At 46.7% G+C, this 6,055-nt stretch overlaps 1 long non-coding RNA gene across 1 annotated transcript in view; it reads right to left on the reverse strand.

Moving 5' to 3' along the window:
• Window positions 1-467: 467 nt before the first annotated feature.
• Window positions 468-6,055, reverse strand: part of LOC109304347 — a 6,193-nt gene continuing 605 nt past the window's right edge. Inside the window, exons 2-3 of the long non-coding RNA XR_002099368.1 lie at window positions 4,842-4,849; window positions 468-562 (exon numbers count right to left, since the gene is read on the reverse strand). This is a non-coding gene — a long non-coding RNA (uncharacterized LOC109304347). The remainder of the gene's footprint in view (window positions 563-4,841; window positions 4,850-6,055) is intronic.

Raw genomic sequence — 6,055 nt, forward strand, 5'->3', positions numbered from 1 at the left:
AGCTGGGGGGCACTAGAGCACACCTCCTTGTTCAGCTGGAGCAGACAGCTAGAATGTGGAGGAGATCAGGGACAGACATTCAATAAACCGAAATCAATTAAGTCTGATACTGCATCCATCCAGGCTTACCTTAAACCAGCTTCAGCCATTTTGAAAGCAGTTTATGTGCACTGAACTTCTGGGCTAGGGACAGAAGTTTCACATAAGTTGAAGTGATCTGAAACTGTCTTAAACCTGTAACAGAACAGAAGTTCAGTGTGCATAAACCAGTTTCAAAATGGCTGAAACTGGTTTAAGATAAACCTGGTTGAATGTAGTATCAGACTTAACTGATTTGAGTCAAACCGGTTTATGCAACATCTGTCCCAGACCCCTTCCTAGTTTAAATTAAATCAGAGTCCCCCAGCATCCCAGCATTCATCTCATCCCTGGGTTGCTCCAACAGAGAAGGGCAGTCCTTCCCTCCCCACAACCCCCAGGCAAACCCCAGCTGGGGTCTGGGGCCAGGGAGGGGAGTTAAACCCCGCTTCCCCTGATTACAGAGCTGCCCTACCATGCTAAACTTACTGAAAGTTATTGCTGGCTGCGACTATGGACTACAAGTCCCAAAGGCACCTGGAAGCAGGAAGAGGAAATGATGAGCAACCCTGCAGAGTCCTGCTTCTGTGATTCTGGACTGCAAATCCCAGAGACTTTGGGGGCAGCAGGAAGAGGAAGCGAACACAGAGCCCATGCTGGCTTTGTGCCAGACAGCAATGCTCTAGCACCCCCTGGTTCTGGCCTGAACCACTGCAGGCATGTGACTGCATTTCCTTAATCAAAGGTAAAAGTGTGTCCAGTTGTTTCTCAGTTTAATCTTTGCAGTTTAGACTAACCTGTAAAGATTGAATCAATTCAGCTTCGGGTTTTTTGACTGTCTGTACTTAGTCCTGTTGTGTTACAGATTTGAACAGATCTGTGTGTAATTTCTGTCCCAAGCCACAATGTTCATAAAATGAAGCAATAAGAAGTCTTCCTATCAATGGTGTATTCTTCCTTGATTCTCAAAGCCCTCTACAAAGATTAAGTCAGTTTATGAAAGCCCCTCTCTGGTGAAGGAGTCATTATCCTACCAATCTTACTGATGGAGAAACTAAAATAGAATCTTTATGAAACAGCTTTTTAGAAATGCTGCACTAGGTTTTTGGTACCATTAAAAACTCAGTAAACAACAATTGATATCCTAGCAGTAATAAGCCATTTGATTCATGAACATGCATTTTTTAAGATGCAAGTTAATTAGGAATTTTTGACTGATTTGTCAGAGGCAGTGACTTTTGTCTTTCTAGCTAAATTAAATATGCCTACTCATAGGTAACAATGATGATTATAGCCATGAGTGAAAAGACTGGGGAATCAGGAGGGGGAGTTGGAAGGGAGACAGGCGAGGAGATGTGGAGGGAGTCCTTTGTGTGGTTGTGATGGCTACAGGTGAAGGTAATGGACGTATGGGCATACCTGTGTGCAGGTGAACAGTACAATCTTTGTAATGGAAATAGGGATGGTGTCACTGTAAAAGTGTGTTTTGAACTGCCCAGTAAGCCATAGCAGTCATGAGACAAGTTTGTAGGGGCATAGGTATACACAAACACACACATACATATATTTTTTTGCAATATACATACACCTACATACATACATACATATACATATACATATATATTGGAAGGGAATTGGAAGGGAATCAAGATTTTTGTATTGCAAAAAAAAATCTTGATTCAGTTGGTCCCTGAAAATCATTATAGCCACTGTGCTTTTGTGTTCTCAAGTTACATTGTTTTGACAGATCTTTAATAGCTCTAGCCTCACCAGGTATGCGTGGGGCACTCAACGACTTGTATCCCTTTTGCCTGAGTTCCTGTATCTGAAATCACAGCCACAGTGAATTGGACAGAGGAGTGCTGCCTGGAGACTTGTACACAAATGCTTCCTTTTTTGTTTTTAGTCAGTGGCCAGCATTTTAAATATTCTCAGTAAATTGTTACTAACAACAGGGGGAAAAAATCCAAAAGATGCACTGTGTAGAATGAGACAGGTGAATTGTGAAGACGTCCCTTGAATCAAGGGAGCTTGAGCCTATGTTTCCCTAGTGCTGTTACTGTTCCTTTGAACTATTCCTGTAAAGATGACAACCTTACAAATCTGATGTAAACACCTGATCCTGCCTGCTAAATGGACATATGCAGCATGCATGCAGCTAGATGCACAGTATGGGGCAACTTGCCGGCCACTGTAAATCTGTGGAGGCAAGGCCATCACTTCCTATGACAGCTGTTCCAGCTGTTGCTGTAGACTCCTAAACTGGAATTGCACTGTCCAGGGAAAGGGAGAAAGTGTTGCCACTCTGGCAAATTCAAGAGACTGGAGAAGTTTGCTGTATTGCCAACCCCACCATGTCAAAAATCAAGAGACAAACTTAAAAAACAGGAGATTTGGTATGTAAATCATGAGATGCTCTCTTCTAACGCTCCTCCCCGGGCTTCTGGCACATGTGCCCTGAGTAGCTCCCCTGCCCATTGCGGCCCCGGGCTTAGTCCTGACCTGGCAAGGCTCCCTGCAGCCCTGCGTGGCTGGGCCCTACCTGGACTTTGTTCCCAATCAGGCTCCTGGGGACTTTGTGACCAGTTCTGGCCTGGTTGGGTGTAAGATACACCAGAAGAAAAAACCTGGAGATCTGAGAGTTCTATCATGAGTCAGACTTAATTTTACTTTAGAAATCATGGCTCTCATGATAAGTTGGCGAGAGTTGGCATTACTGAGTTTGTAGGAGTGCTGCTAAACAGTAGGCCTGAAGCCATCTTGAAGCTCAAAGGACCCAGGGTGTGGATCTTGTAAGGATTACAAAGGGCTTTGTCAGCAGCCTGTTAAATCAAGCAGCCTGCCAGTTAAGCAAATGGCAAATCATGCAATTTAAATTAAGTCAGAGAAAGGCCTAGGCCTCAGGGACAAATATTAGATGGGGTCTTAGTAAAGAATCAAAGATTTACATTAGTGCTTTGAAATGTAGATGTCCAAAAAATAAGCATGTTGTCTCTTTGTGGAGTGTGTTTTGGAATTACAGGCCTGTGCTGTGCTTTTCATAATCTAGAAGACAGGGAGGGTAGATTGATACAAACAACCTTGTTGATGTAGCCATAAAATGAAGAAAGCAAGCTTGAAAGGTTTTAAAGAGAATGCCTTGTCTGCAGGTAGTAGGGAGAACTTTTCTCTCTAAATCTGTCAATTCACAAGGCCATCCAAATGGGCTTAATAAATATTTTCCCAGGGCCACTTAAGAACCTGTTCCCACCGGTTCCTTACAGTCTTGAGAAATGAGGAAAGTCAAAGGGACCAATTAAAGGCTGTTAGTCAGAAGCAACAGTGTGCCCATAGGACTAATCAAATGCAGGCGCATAGCTCAGGGGGGGCAAAGGAGGCACCAACTATGATGGGGCACCAGGATCCCACTTGCCAGGAGTCTGCAGTGGCAGGGGAAGCTCTGCAATGCCTCTGCCCAGCCATAGGATCTGGACATCACAGCGCTGCAGTCAGTAGCATATTCAGGGAGTGGAGGGTGAGGAGGAAACAGGCCAGTGGCTGCCTCAACAGCTCCACAGCCAGAGACCCCACCACAAGGAGCAGCCAGCTGTTTCAGCTCCTCCCTGGAGGGGGCCCCTGGCTGGGCATTGACGCAACGGGCACTATGGGCTGAAAGCACTGGGTGCAGCTGGTTGCTGTCACTGATGGGGAGGCCTGTGCCGAGCCACCAGCCTCACTAGCCCTGGCCATATGATAAGTCCTGTACTGGGGGGAGGGCCATCCTAGCCCTGCCCCTGCTCCTGGCCCCAACCTGCCTGCACTCCCCTGGCTGTGGGTTCCCCCCATAGCATGCAGAGAGGTTCAAAACTTTGTTGAGAAGCTCATGTCCCCATTGCTTGCCAAGCATGGGCCTCTCACCCCCCCGAGGAAGGCGTTTATGCTAGCGGCACTGTCCTCTGTTTCTAAGGTTTCTGTTCTGAGGTTTGCATCATTACATGTGCAGCTGGGCCTTCCATCCACTTTCATTTTTGGATGTGAAGTAAGAGGAGGACTGCATGTGTTAGATCCCCACAGCTCAGCATTTCAGTGAAATGTTTTCTGGTTGGAGCTTCACAGCTAGGATGGAGAAGAAACTGGTTCCCTGTCATTATCATCTCTTTATTTGGTACAAATGATTTTTGAAGGTGTGGGTGGGTGTGGGTTTGTGGGGGAGTTGTGAAGGAGTGTGGGAGGTGTGGAAGGGTGTGGGATTTGTGGGGAGGGTTGTGAAGGGATGTGGGGGATGTGGGAATGTGTGTGGGGTTTGTGGGTGGGTGTGGGGTTCGGCCAGCAGCTCAGCAGCAGCAGGCAGAGGGCGCTTATGGCTGTGGCAGGCATAGCCCCAACAGCATATGCCTTTGGCTGAGTCCCAGGGCCTGCACATGCTGGCATGGACCCGGCTTGGCCCACTGGTGCCTGCTTTCAAACCAAACTGGATTGGCTTCATGGCAGCATGTGGGGCTTGCAGCACTGCAGGCGGGAGCCGTGCACCATTGGGCTGGGTAGGTTCTGTGTCAGCATGTGAGGCTTGTGGTACTCCAGTGGGAAGCTGCCCATGGAGGCACAGAGCACATCTGACCCAGCAGTGTGCAACTCCGTGCCTCCATAAGTGGTTTCCCACCTGGCCTAATGGTGTGTGGCTTCCAGTCTACACGCCATTGGGTTGGGCCAGCCCTCCATGTAGGGCATCTCATGGACACCTCCCTACTCCCTCAGATCCCGCCCCCCCCCAATCTACCCTGCACTTGCCCTGCTGGATCTTCCCGCAGCTTCCAACCCCCACACCCCCCAGCCCTAGCAACCACCTGCACTCGCATCCACCCCACAGGGCCCCTCTAGCCCTGCTGATACCCCCTATCCCTGACCCACAGCCCCTCCAGTTGGTCCCCAGCCCCCTGCAAGCCCCACTTACCTAAAAGGCTCCAGGAGGGAAAGTGAGCCTGTGCCAAGTCCTGGCTGACTGAGTCTCAGGCCCTGCCCCCTCCCCCATTCTCTCTCTCCCTTGGGGCAGGACTTAGGGTTTGCCACCCTTTTTGCAAGAAGCTCTTGCAGGCTGCAACTCTGCCATCCTGCACAGAGCTCTTTGCAAAAGTGGAAAATTTGCAGGTATCTGTGTTAAAATGAAAAATCTACTTTTGTTTCTGTTAAAAGAGAAAATCCATGGTTTTTTCCATGTTTCTATGGGACATGGAAAGCCAGGCTCCCTGATTATATGAAAAGTATTATATGTTCTTTGGCTGTATCTGAATTGGCTTGTCCTCTGATCTGTCACCTCTCTTACCAGAGAATCCCATAGCTTCCATCATAGCTACATATAGGTTTCCTGCTGATCCCCCATTTTTATCCCTTTAGCTTCCTCTTTCTATAGACATGACTTGGGCAACTGAAAAATAATACAAAATTCTGGAGGCACAATTGCAGGTCTGAAGATGACTCCCCTCTTGTCCCTACTATTTTGCCCACACTTACAAATCATTTTTCCTACGTTATATTCCATATAGTTAATAATCGCTTCTTTGTGGAGACGTGAAAGAGGTTTTAGGTGTTCCAAGACTGAGGCTTGAGTCAATGCAGTTCACATGCTGATCTGGTTTATTTGTTTGTTTGTTTTACTCTGGGTATCTAATGTTGTCACTAAGACTATTTTTTTGTTAAGAAAACTTGACACTGTCTGCTTGTGTGATGATAATGGCTACTTAACCCTTTGGCCACTCTGGTACCCTGATTCTAGCCAATACCAAGATGTATGTTGGTAGTAAGGCTACAGTATAGACATAGGAACTTGAAAGAGAGTCTCCCAACCTGCCCCCTGAATTGGCAAAAGAGGGGAATGAATGCATTTTTTAAAAACAAAAACAGAGACATTTTCAAGTTATTTCTGCCCAGAAACCATGACACATTCATATATATGAGAGATATTTATATGTATTTATATATATATATATATATATATATATAT

The sequence above is a fragment of the Gavialis gangeticus genome, unplaced genomic scaffold, assembly GCF_001723915.1.
Source record: "Gavialis gangeticus isolate Ggan-Ray unplaced genomic scaffold, GavGan_comp1, whole genome shotgun sequence".
NCBI lineage: Eukaryota > Metazoa > Chordata > Crocodylia > Gavialidae > Gavialis > Gavialis gangeticus.